Genomic DNA, 14,034 nt, shown 5'->3' with positions numbered 1-14,034 from the left:
GCCTGATGCAATCATGGGTGGCTCTCGAAACCTTATGAGCTTGTGTTTTCCATAGCCCTCTAGACATTTGGGCTCCTTAACACCACATGCTAATGCATAAGAAGTGTAAGACAAAAAGTAAGAGGTCCTAGAGGCCTGCTTATTCACATAATCCCCAAATATATCTATGGCGGACAACCTCTCTATTAAAATGATCTTTTCCTTTTGCCATGGAAGATCATGTCCACCTAAAACCCTAGACAAACATTTAAAGAAGTAAATAATGGCTTCTCCATTGTTGCTCAACTGCCTATGGTAAATCAAGATCTTAGCACTGCCTAGATCATGAATATAATGAGCTAGGCTTGACATTTTGCCAAACCCAGCCGGCCTGCTTCCACTTGATCTCTGGAGGAATGTGTCATCCTCAATTTGTAGCTGCCATGTATCAAAAGATTATAGTGAGACAATGATACATAACTACAAAACATTTAAACACAACATAAAGTATTTGATTTGAAGTAATAATATCATACCCTCTCAATTTCATCAGCAACAAGAAGTTCATCTTTCCAAAGATTTATTCCTCTCCCCTCCAATCCAGCCTCTTCTTTAAGTTTTTCCTTATGAAGTGATGAGAGATTCATAGCTTCCTGGGTGAGCTGGAAGGCAGCTTCATCTGGCTCTTGGAAACTTTCAGCCTCTTTGAAACAAATAGTAAGGGCCTCTGCAGGATCAAAGGTTGTTTCCAAAGCTAGCAGTGAATGGTCATCCTCTATGCCAACCTCCTTGTCAAGCCTTGAAGCCTGGGCAATAAGGGAAATGGCATAGTCCTCCCTCAAATTGAACATACACTCTATATCATGGAGGAAAACATAATCTTTACCACCAATCAAGACACCTGGAAGCATGGGCATTGCATAGTTGCTGCTCTGAACATCAAAATCTTCAACTGGCTGTGCTGCCCTAAGAGTTTCAGTCCTCAGTTGAACAAGGTCAAGAGCAGCCACTTGCAGCCCCTCATCCTCCAGGTTGATATCTTCTTCCTGCTCTGCCATATCTGTTGCCATAGGAATATCCTCTTTTACCTCCGCTACAGATATATCTTCTTCTTCAGTCTCCTGCCCTTGCTCTTCTAGAGATTGCTGTTGAAAGACAATGTACATAAGGAATGCCATGTTTTCCTCAAGCACTCTACACTTTCTGGTGTGCAAGTTACAGCTAAATTTATATTCCTCAGGCAGGCTGTCAAACCTTCTATTCACATGGTACCTCAGCTTGTCAATGGAGACAATATGATTTAAATGCACAAAAACCTTTTCACCTTCCACAATCCTTCCTGCCTCTGTCAGTTGTTTGAAGGTATCCCAATGGTCTGCAAGGAAATCTCTGTGATGGTCCAAAAGAGAGCTCATAGTGAACTCCCTGTTGAAAATACTGTGGTATATGTGGAAGTTCCTTTGAGCCTTGCACTTGTGAAGAAAGTCAAATAGGAGCAAATCTGGAGATTTGTCCTCTTCTGGTTTCCTTTGTTTTGAAAGGGAAGACTCACCTTTACGCTCTAGTCTCTTGCTTTTGCCTGAACCAAAATTTATATAACATGAGTTCTATATGCTCACATATGCAATCAGATAATGTATAGGATATCACCAAACAAAACTCTTCATAAGCTCACATGAATCACCTGGTGATTGCTGTGGTCTGAGTATAGCAGCAGAAAAGTCCAGCTTCCTCTTGAAAGGAGGGGCCTGAGGATCAACTGTTCCAAAGCAAAAACATTTCTCATCATCAAGAAAGACATCTCCATGGACATAGAAAGCAAAACAATGAGCAAAGAGTAAAAACCAAAAGAGACACAAGACTTTGCAGCAAAACGCGATGCAGATCCATTTGAAAAATGTAAAGTGCTCTCCTCGCATTTTGTTGCAAATTCTAAATTTCTATTGACATCCATTTCCAATCAAATACTAGGGATATCTCACAATGTTTAGGACAGTAAATGATACCAGGAGGAATTCCCCAGGGCAAAAGAGATTAAAAGAGGGATCAAAAAATAAAAACTAAAACAAATATCAGAATTTGCAGGAAAACGTGATTTGGAGCATTTGAAAAATGTAAACTACTATAATCGCATTTTGTTGCAAAATTCTAAATCCTACTCATATCCATCTCTAATCAAATCCTAGGGTGATCTGCTAGATTTCTAGGCACTGAGATTCAAGAATTCTACAGATGGAAGAAATATATATCAGAAAACATTGGAAAGGGTATAGATCTCTGACCTTTCTTTTCCTCTTCCATACTGTTGGAATAGCCCTGGAGATTCTCCTGCTCTCTTCCAAAACTGAGCTGTAGCACTGGTAACCTGGAGATCTGGTAATGGTAGTAGTCTTCAGACAGGTTGCAGAGTGGATGGAGTGTGTTGGGTAGAAAGTGATCAAAGTGGGAAAGAAAAGGATGATGGGAGGGTGCTGGCAGGGATGGAATACGGGGAGGGAAAAGTGCTAATGGATCTAATTATGAAATCATGATTGGCACAATTTCCAAGGCAAAAAGTGACCCACAAATTTCAAATTCCAAAAGATCTGGTGGGACCCACACGTGTTAAAAAATGACTATATTTCACACGTGTAGTATTTAATAACTCCATTATTTGTATTTTGTAATAATCTACTCTCCTAACTCAGTTCTCTTGCATCTCTACCTCCCTACTCTACACCATCAGCATCCAGACCAGCAGCAGAGGTTCACAACCAGCACAGGATACTCATCATCAGCACAGCACACTTGCAGATAGCTTCCAGGTTAGTAAGAAAATCTTTTTCCTTTTCTTCTTGTTTAATAGTATATTAGGGTAAGGAACTGATTGATGTGATGTAGGTTACACATTATGATAAATATTATATGCATTTTTAAGATTTTCTCCACTGCATGTAGAAGCAGGAAGACTTTTTATTTGGGCCTGTTGAATGAGAGTTTGATCACTTCTTGATGTCCATAGGCTCAATCCATGTTGCACCAAGCTGCATACACACTGAAATGACTAAAGGCATGCTGAAGTATGTTGTCTCTAGAATTTGCAGCAAAACGCGAGGAGAGGATTTTAGAAATCTCAAAATAGTCTAAATCGCATTTTGTTGCAAATTTTAAAATGCTTCTTCATCCACCCATTTCATTGTGATTTTCTAACTTTCTAGGGTATTCAAGGCTGAATAGTTCTTCCATAAACTCAATACATAGTTGAAAAGATAGAGAATTCATCATAGGGATGCAATAGCATGTTGTTTCAAGTATTTACAGAAAAACGCGATTTTGAGCTGTTAAAAATTTCAAATCATCATAATCGCGTTTTGTTGGAAATTGTTCAAGTTTGCTTTATCCAATTTGTCATCACCTTCTTTTATCATTCTATATTCTCCATGTTTCTAATCTTTTTCTATTTCTTTGTATGGACCTTTTCAGAGTGATGGCAAGAACCAAGGCAACTGCAAGGAGGTCTGGCACAGGGCCAGGGCTTGCAGCAGCAGCAGCTGGGGCTGATGTCAAGGAATCTAGTGTGCCTACAAAAGGAAGAGTTGCACATGGCAGGAAGGGGAAGCCAATGAGCATGCTGCAGCAAAAGTCCAAGAGGTTAAAGCATTCTGCTGGTGTGCTAAAGGAGATCAGGAAACAGCAAAAAGCTATAGGCTTTGCAATCCCCAAGGCACCTTTTCAGAGGCTAGTGAGAGAAATTTGTGATAGCTGGCACCTTGGTTTCAGGTGGAACAGGACTGCCATTCTTTCCTTACAGGAAATGGCAGAGGATTACTTGGAGAAGTACTTTGAAGATGCAATGCTTGTAGCAGCCCATGCTCACAGGGTAACTCTGATGGCCAAGGACTTCAACACATTGTCCAGAGTGAGGTGGAGGTATGACAAGCTGGTCCATCCTGTGGAATGGCAGGACATTAAAATGAGAGATATATTATTAATTCCACCTACAAGGAAATTGAAGGCAGACAAGGTGAAGGTTGTTGAAGTGACCCACTCAATGAGCACCAGAGGGAAAGCTGCTTATGAGGAGTCACTGAAGCAGCAAATAGAGGAATCCAAATCTTCTATAGATGTGGAGACTGTACAGATGGAGCTACAGATACAGAGAAGGTTGCAGGAGCTGGGCCCTAACATAGTTGTCCATATTGAAGATGATTTTTCAGAGAATAATTTTGACTTGACAAAAGCATGCTTGGCAGCATTGGCTCATAAGAATGAGTATTGCTCAGATACTATCATTCTTGCAATGCTCTAGTAAGTGTCTTTTATTTTACATTTGTTTACAAAACAATCCTTATTGTACCTCCTCCCTTACACCTTACCTTAATTATTGTTTTGTCCAATGTAGCATGATGAGAAGCTGGCTGAACCATGCTGTACAGCATACAGTTTATATTATTGATCTTGCAATTTCCTTCAAGTTAAGAGATCCAAAGGAAACTCCCATGGATATTTCCAATTGGTTCAGACACTGTGATTTTGATCATGTTGATATTTTGCTACTTCCATACCATAACAAGTATGTGTGTGGCTGCTTCTTTTGGGATTTTCCTTCAAGATTGAGTACTCTTGTAGCCTTTGATTTCTTAATGCTTTTTTCCTTATGCAGTGACAACTGGAGCTTTGCTTCTATTGACATCCAGCAGAAGCAATGCTTTTTATTCAACTCTCTTAGAAACACACACAGAGAGGTTAAATTGTAAGTGGTTTGTGTGCTATTTTTAACTTTAAACTTCATTATTTGGATTTAATGCACACTAACTGAATTATATGTATTGCAGTTGTATTAGAAGACTTCTAGATGCATTGGATCAGTGTCCTCCTAATGTCAATCTTTTGGATTCAATAGAGCCAATAGATTTAGAGGTAGAAAGTTGTTCCCTCTACTGATGTCTATTTCATGCTATGCCTTTGAACTTATTGAATAATTTTATTTTGTTCAGACATTAACAGTTTCTAACATATCTTTCCAACTATCCAGACACCACAACAAGATGATTCAAGTAGCTGTGGGCTGGAGAGTGCTGATTAGTGCCAAATATATACTTTCAAGCTATTTTGAGATAGGACAGCCAGAGCTTGTAAGAAAAAATAATTTTCATTTAGCTTCAAAAAATTTGATATTGGTACAAAGTGTTCTAAATCATCATATCTCATTGCAGATGAGAGAAGATAGCTTCAACTCGAGCTATGTGTATAGTTTCAGAGCTGATATAATTTGGAAGTTTTTGAAGTATGCCTTTCCCAAACCTATTGTACCAGCTACTGTCGAGTTAGGTGAGAGCTCTAAAGTCCGAGAAGGTGTCATACACCTTGATGACATAGATGATGCAGATGTGGTGCCACAAGAACAAGGACCTAGTGGTGATGAGGAGAAGCCACAAGAACAAGGACCTGCTGCTGCTGCTGATGTTATTGAGGAAATGATGGAGCAACAGCAAACAGATGCTCCAGGGGCAGTAGAGGAGACAATGGAGCAGCACCAAGAGACTGTAAACGACAAGATGGAGCAACAGAAAGTAGATTCTCCAAATAAAGATGATACGGTGAGCTTGGACCATGTAGAGCAGCCTCTAGATCAGCCTGTAGATAAATAGAAAATTGTTGTCAAGAATATGTTCTACATATGTAATTAAACACTTCTGTACAGAATTTTACATTTCTGAATATAATACCTTTGTTTATGGAGTCTGTGTTATCTCAATTTTCAAATTTTCAATGTCTTTGCATTTTATCGATCTCTCTCTTCTTTTGAGCACCTGCAAAAAAGCAATATGAAACAATAGGGTAAAGTAAACTAATAGCAGTGCTTAATGATACTAGGATAAGTCACATGGTATACCTTCTTATTGTTGTAGATAAATAAAAAGTCCTTTGAAATAGAACCTTCTGTCTCAAATAGAATGTCATTGCGCAATTGAGCTAGGGAGCAACATTGTCTTAATGTGATATTGACTAGCACATCACCATTCTCAACAACATCAATATCAAGAAGTTTATTTTCTGCACCAAAAGAATCTTCATCTTGATCCATTGGGACTAGTTTTGTACCTAGCATTCGACTGCACTTAAAATAAAAAGAAAAAATGAAATTTTGTGATGCAACCATGTACTTCAGTTGCATAGAAGGTTGGACAACCTCACAAAACACTGAACTACATGTCTTCTTATCCCAACCTTTATCCAAAAATTGTGGCATGCATGCCAGACTTGTTGCTTTAACTGTGAACATTGTTTTTGAAACCTTCACTGGAAAGGTATTAAACAAGTCTACAAAAACTGTGAGAGGCATGCACAAAGAAATTTTTATTATCCTTGTGGCAATATTGGGCCTCAGAGCTTTCTGTACTTCTTTGAAAAGCTTGGCTCTATATGCCTCTGTAACACTAAAATGTGGGAGAGGCCAATCCACTGAATTCCATGCTGGAAGTCTTGTTTTCTTAACACACCATGTGTGTTTGCATTGTCCAGCACAACTGATAAAAATGATCAGTAAAAAATATACCGGATTGAGCTAGCTCTGTTGCACATCGACCTTCGTATTGTTGTTCTCCTATCGATCCATGCAAAACATCTATAAATCCCAGAATACAATCGATGTTTTGCCATGTCTCATACGATGAAGGGTATAAATCTGAAATAAAATAACACAAGAATATCAATAAGTAAAGAAAGAAAGCTTTGTCTTAAAAATCCATGCACCTCATAAAGAACAAAACCACAATAGAAAAATATACAATTAGGCCTGTGTTGCGGAAGATCATTTGGATAGTCTCGCAAGACAAGTTCTTTATGCATGTACACATGCTGAATCAAAACTTCTTTCACCGATATCTTTCCTCTGGTGATTTTAAAATCTCGTACTCTTCCCTTCCATGATGCCAAGAAAATATTTTTTGTCTGGGGTCTCTTTCTTTTACTAGGTTGCATGAGCACCCATGCTCCTTTCGAAACAGTAAACCTTTCCCAAGTTCCTTCCGTTTTGACTGTACTTGAATTCTCTACCGAAGAAATAGAAGAAGTAGGTCGACGAGGTAAGGATGTGTGGTATAATTCTGCCTTCATAGCATTATCATCCACAGAGCGTCTTCCACAAGAACGACCATAGTTTTTATTCACCATGGATACCTTGTGAATCTGTAACCACAACAAAGTAATGTAAACAAGATAACAAAGTGAAGTTTCAAGAAAGAGAAAGTAAGCAGACAGATAGTTGACAAGAAACATCTTACTCTAAGCCAAACTGGATCAAGGGAGCAGTTTTGGAAAAGAAGAGGTTGCTGCACAATGAGGTAGTGGTGTAGAATGGTAGACCTTTCGAAGGAAAGGCAGCACAACAATTCAAAGTTCAAAGGGAGGTGGAAGCGGGAAGGCCCTTGTCAGAGAAAATGTCAGACTAGATTCTATTGTCATGTCCAAAGATCTTGTGAGAATAAAAAACCAATCTCCACATTAATGTAGCACGCTTGTACCTACATAAAATATTGTTTCTTTTATCTATTTTCTTTTATTTTTGTGAATTTCCAACGTTACATTGGCCCTCTGTTCATTGGTTGAGAGCTTATTTTTCCAAACCGTAAAAGGCCCCAAAATGAGCTCCCTTTTTCCCTAATGTAGGTACACCGATAAAGGAATGATTGGAAATTAGGATTCAACTAGAGATTTTGAGGATTATGATTAGTGGCTCTATGATTTCATTAAATGATTGTTTTAAAGATAGCTGAATCTGTGAAAAAGGCAATTTCATATTGGGTGTGTAAGTGGTGTGACTAAATTTAAGTTTGCATGAATATTTGGCTAGGGGGCCTGAGAACTCTTTTCCCTGGTACTCAAGACAAAACCTAATCAAATTACTAATTGGATCCCATCACGACAGTGGTTGTGTGGTTGGCTAACCCATGGGACTAGATGGGGTTAGGCTGGACTGATGGATCCCTAAAATGAGACTCAATTCTGTTATGGTACGATAGATGAAGTAAATCTCGGATAAAAATTGTTCTATGGAAAAGAATCAACAACGGCTGTGCCTCCTCAATGAGGAAAAAAGCGTTGGTCTCTATGATCCAAGTGCAAGTCTTTTCCTTGATCTGACTATGATACTTACGGGTTCGATCAGATCAATTCAGTTAGTTGAGGCTCTTGACTACGTTAGAGAAAAAAATATCTTGGAGGAATCGCCCGTGCTTTCGAAGTGAGGGAAGTTTTTCCGGGTTCAGTTTTGGAAAAACGGAGGGATTAGTCTCTTATCCGGATATCCGTGGGTGAGGCCCTGAGTGAGGGATCTTGCGCCGTACAAGAAGTGCTACTTCCATTTCTAGCACCCTTGAATTCGTTGCACGATGGGGACAAGGATCTTTCAGCTGGTATCAGAGAAAGTTTGGCTAATGTGGATCAACTGAGAAGCCAAAAATGTCAAAAATTTATGTAGCAGTAAAAGGTTGTGATGATTGTGTGATGAAATTCATACAAATTGATATTCAAACTGAAATTCATAAATTAGTAATTGGGTCTTCAGATATGGAAGTTACGTAATTGCATGGAATCCCTGACTTGCTTGAGGCCTAGATAACATACCTGCAGTTTCAATCCAAAGTAATGTAAGACCTCCGCCTCAAAATAGGGGAAGTTTAAGAGAGATGTTCCCAAATTGGCCGTCCACTTCCAAGGCAGTAACGCTGGAAGTGATTGAAGAAGAAGAAGAAGATGAAAGAGATCATACTCCACTTACGAAATGAGGTAATTTCTCAAAAATGACATAAAAGTTCTCAAAAATACAACATAAAGTTCTCAAAAAATTTATAGACAAGCTACTATAGTTGGTATGAAAAGCGTGCATAGGATCAATGCTAAAAAATATCACCATTTACAGTCTTATGACAAACCTTCATAGGAACTCTTCTTGTTGCTACTAGGGACATTGTGTGCGATAAATGGGATTGGCATGCTTTGTAATGGCCATCTATTACTCTATGAACATCTTCTTCATCTCTGCCTCCCTCTTCGGGGAACCCTCCATGCCCAACTCAATATTGCCCAAATGAAGAAGGGAGAAAGGTCACTTACAATGATGAGGGGTTTTCTCATGTTGGAAGCCTCTAATTTTATGTAGCATAGGGAGTGTCTTTTTCAGATGATGGGCATTTTTGGCAAAATTTTGAGCTACTATGACTTCTCTCTTTTTTTTAAGTGGGGTAGGATGTAAGATTCCTCCCCAGCCCCTCAAGATGTCCAGTTTCTCCCCCTGTAATCAATCCCCTTTTCAGAATAATAACAGATTCTGTTTTACCCTGTTTTTGGCTTGGAGAGAGAAAATGTCTAGAGGGAGGTAATTTAAAATTGAGATATTTTTGGATATAAAAATCCTCCTAGTGTCTGAAATGTTTTCCCTTGAAACAAAAATTCAAAAAGAACTTTCCAATGTGCAATTGGAATAAATTGAAAATAGGTAAAAAGGAACTTAGCCTAAGGGTCCAGATTTTTAGAAATTTTTGGATTATGGTCCAATTAAGGTTCCTACGGACCAATTAGATAAATCCAAATGTAGGGAGGAGATAAATTGAAGAAAAAAAGAAAAAACAAAAATGAGTAAATGCTCACATAAGATGAAGAGTTGACTGAGTGCAAGGTTTATTAGTTTAAAATTAAGAGATATTTAGAGGAAATGATGCATTTTTGACACCTCAGTGTGGGGATCTCCCCTCATGAAGGAGGTGCCTATTTCACATGTGTGGAGGAGTTTTAAACTCAAAAATAATGAGATATTTTCATCTCTCCTCTCTCCTGTTTCAACTAGATCCACAAAAAGTAAGCTAAACTGACCCAAAAATGGTCAAAAATTGACCAAACTGATCTAGAAAATTCTAGAATCAGTTTGCTTGGTTAGAGGCTCACTTTTTTCTATAAATAGAAGCCTCCCTCTTTGTTAAAAAAAATGGTGTTTATGCACTGTTACTCTACTCCTACCCAGAGCCATTTACTGTTACTCTACTCCTACCCAGAGCCATTTACATTGAATTTTCTTGAAAATTCAATTGTTTTTGGCTTAATCCTCTTCAAAGTAATTGGTGGCCACTCTTGCTTCAAAACAAGAGTAGAACCCTCAATCTCTCAAGCCAAAGGAATGCTTATAGCTCCATGTAAGCTAAATTTTTCTTACTTTTTAATTTTTAATCTATGGTTTTCTTGATTTTCTTATTTTATAGATGATTGAAGTAAATTCTAATGCTATGCCTTGATGAAAAGGCCACCCCCTTCTCTTCTTTACAGTCCAACCTTTCTTTATCCTAGAATGATTAACAAATACATTAATTAAACTTTTCTTATTGTTTACTCTCTTGGAAATTAGAAATTATGTAGATTAGAGTCCTATACATCTAATTGGGGTTAATTTAAGTTGAAATTAGAATGATAAAAATGAGAAATGGTCAGCCATACAAAGGAGATTATGGCAAAATTTTCCAGAATTTTGTGGAAAAGAAAGTTTATTTTATGTTATTCCAAAAGAGTAATTCCCACTGTTTGTGCATTCTAAAAGAAATATTCTAATTTATTCCATGTAAATATTCATCGATCAATATGCATGGATATCACTGATATTAATTATTAAAATTGATTTTATGCATAGAAAGATGCATAAAGGAATTATTTTTATTTCAAAAGTGTTATTCTCATTAAAACTAATTTTTATGCATAGAAAGATGCATAAAAGAATTATTTTTATTTCAAAAGTGTTATTCTCATTAAAATTGATTTTTATGCATAGAAAGATACATAAAGGAATTATTTTTATTTCAAAAATGTTATTCTCATAAAAATTGATTTTATGCATAGAAAGATGCATAAAGGAATTATTTTTATTTCAAAAGTGTTATTCTCATTAAAATTGATTTGATGCATAGAAATATGCATAAAGGAATTATTTTTATTTCAAAAGTGCTATTCTCATTAAAATTGATTTTATGCATAGAAAGATGCATAAAGGAATTATTTTTATTTCAAAAGTGCTATTCTCATTAAAATTGATTTTATGCAGATAAAGATGCATAAAGGAATTATTTTTATTTCAAAAGTGTTATTCTCATTAAATTTGATTTTTATATATACAAAGATGCATAAAGGAATTATTTTTATTTCAAAAGTTTTATTCTCATTAAAATTGATTTTATGTATAGAAAGATACATAAAGAAATTATTTTTATTTCAAAAGTGTTATTCTCATTAAAATTGATTTTTATGCAAAGAAAGATGCATAAAGGAATTATTTTTATTTCAAAAGGGTTATTCTAATTAAAATTGATTTTATGCATAGAAAGATGCATAAAAGAATTATTTATATTTCAAAAGTTTTATTCTCATTAAAATTGATCTTATGTATAGAAAGATGCATAAAGAAATTATTTCTATTTCAAAAGTGTTATTCTCATTAAAGTATGCATAAAGAATTTTTATATCAAAATTAGAATTCTCTTAAAATCTATGTTTAAATTTTATGAATGGATGTGAATGAATGGATGGATGGGATGTGATGTGAATAGATGTGATGAGATGTGATGTGAATGAGATAGATGTGAATGAATGGATGTGATGTGAATAGAGGTGAATAGATGTGATGAGATGTGATGTAAATCAGATAGATGTGAATGAATGGATGGATGGATGTGATGTGAATAGAGGTGATGAGAATGTGAGGTGAATAGATGTGATGTGAATCAGATAAATGTGAATGAATCATGGATGAGACTTGATGTCATGTGAATCATGATGTAAATGAATGATATGGGATGTGAGTGAATGTGTATGTGAAGAATGGATGTGAATGAGTATGCAAAAGAATGGATGTGGATGTATGTGAAAGAATGAATATAGATGTGTATGTGAAAGAATGTGATGTGATGTGACATGAATATATGTGGATGTGAAGTGATAGATATGAAGGTATGGATAGATGTGAATAGTCGTACATGTGAACGATTGGATGGATGTGGATGAATGAGATGAGATGTGGATGAATGAGATATGATGTGGATAGAAGTGATGTAATATAATGGTGATGAGATTCAATGTGATGGATATAAATGAATGTGATGGATATGAGTGAATGTGATCTGATGGGATGTGATCGGGATAGATGTGAATGAATGAGATGTGAGGTAAAATGAATGAGATGTGATGTGAGTGAATGTGATGTGGTCTGAATGGATGAGATGTGAATGCATGTGATGTGATGCGATATGGATATGGGTAGATGCAATTGGATGAGATCTGATGAGGATAAATTGAGGAAAGATGTGATGAGATAGAAAATGATGTGATGAGAATGGGAATACATATGAAATAAATGGGATCGATGTGGAACAATATGAAAAAGGGGATAGTTCGTTATAGAAACTGTATTTATGACATGTTTTTAAATGAGTGTTTTATGTCAAGAATGCTGGGAAAGCATTTTGACCGTCTTGTGAATGAGGTCGTGGAGACCTAATATGATAAAGTTACAACAGCTAACGGAGAGTCAATGGAAGACCTCTCGCGTAGCAAGGTCGGTCGAGGTCTTGACCAACCTTGGTTCGATTAAAATGGTGAGCTTCTGGTATGGTGGATGAGGGACCAAGGAAGCGGCCCATGAGTGAAGCACTAGGTCACATGCAAAGGATGAGGGACCAAGGAAGTGGCCCATGAGGGACCAAGGAAGCGGCCCATGAGTGAAGCACTAGGTCACATGCAAAGGATCCTAGAGGGTGCTGACCATACGGTGCTCGGGCTCTAGGTCGCCGATGATACCCACACGTGCGTCGGAAGATAATGGAACAAGGAGTAAGAGTTGTTTTCTGAATTCGGGCATGGATCTGGTTGATTGACCTTGCTAGTCCTCAACGGATGAGTCCATGGTTCTTTTATATGGATCTGTTGGTTGATCTTGCTGATCTTCAACAAAGAGTCCATCTAGATTTTTATAAGTGAATATATTGCCAGGTACTATGAGCTAGGAACTATCGAAAAAGTCCCTGAGTGGACAGGTGGTGAGCATTTTGGTTGCCAATGATGCCATAGGTACATCGATAAAGGAATGATTGGAAATTAGGATTCAACCAAAGATTTTGAGGATTATGATCAGTGACTCTGTGATTTCATTAAATGATTGTTTTCAAGACAGCTGAATCTGTGAAAAAGGCAATTTCATATTAGGTGTGTAAGTGGTGTGACTAGTTTTAAGTTTGCATGAATATCAAGCTAGGGGGCCTGAGAACTCTTTTCCCTGGTACCCGGGACAAAACCTAATCAAATTCCTAATTGGATCCCATCACTACAGTCGTTGGGTGTGGTTGGCTAACCCATGGGACTGGATGGGGTTAGGATGATGGACTGATAGGTCCCTAAAATGAGACTCAATTCTGTTATGCTACGATAGATGAAGTAAATCGCGGATAAAAATTGTTCTCTGGAAAAGAATCAACGGCTATGCCTCTCAATGAGAAAAAAAGCGTTGGTCTCTATGATCCAAGTGCAAGTCTTTAACTTGATCTGACTATGATACTTACGCGTTTGGTCAGATCAATTCTGTTAGTTAAGGCTCTTGACTACGTTAGAGAAAAAAATATCCTAGAGGAATCGTCCGTGCTTTCCAAGTGAGGGAAGTTTTTTCGGGTTCGATTTTGGAAAAATCGAGGGATTAGTCTCTTGTTTGGATATCCGTGGGTGAGGCCCCAAGTGAGGGATCCTGCCTCATGCAAGAAGTGCTACTTCCGTTGCTAGCATCCCTGAATTCATTGCGCGGTGGGGACAAGGATCTTTCAGAGGGTAAGGATGGGAAGGCTCTCACTTGTGAGGAATGGGTAAAAATAGAGGCCGACCTTTGTTTATACAAGAAAATACCATCATTGCAATAACCCTAAAAAAAACCTAATTTTAAGAGGTCACTCACGTGTGCAAACACATCGTACGCATGCTAAATGCATGGGGCATCATTCGAATAAGCGTTCACTGGAAACTATTGATAAAATCGAGGAAATAGTTTACTGGTCT

At 37.4% G+C, this 14,034-nt stretch overlaps 1 long non-coding RNA gene across 1 annotated transcript; it reads left to right on the top strand.

Annotated features, from left to right (window-relative positions):
* Positions 1–4,633: 4,633 nt before the first annotated feature.
* LOC147623415 (uncharacterized) lies at positions 4,634–5,090 on the top strand. The gene is made up of 3 exons (XR_015269426.1): positions 4,634–4,711; positions 4,794–4,878; positions 4,994–5,090. It is a non-coding gene; the product is annotated as an uncharacterized LOC147623415 (long non-coding RNA).
* The last annotated feature ends 8,944 nt before the right edge of the window (positions 5,091–14,034 follow it).

Source organism: Cibotium barometz, chromosome 27, assembly GCF_041138505.1.
Source record: "Cibotium barometz isolate CiBa-2024 chromosome 27, ASM4113850v1, whole genome shotgun sequence".
NCBI classification, from domain to species: Eukaryota; Viridiplantae; Streptophyta; class Polypodiopsida; order Cyatheales; family Cibotiaceae; genus Cibotium; species Cibotium barometz.
The sequence above is the reverse complement of the archived record's forward strand: the minus strand, read 5'-3'. Positions and strand labels throughout refer to the sequence as shown.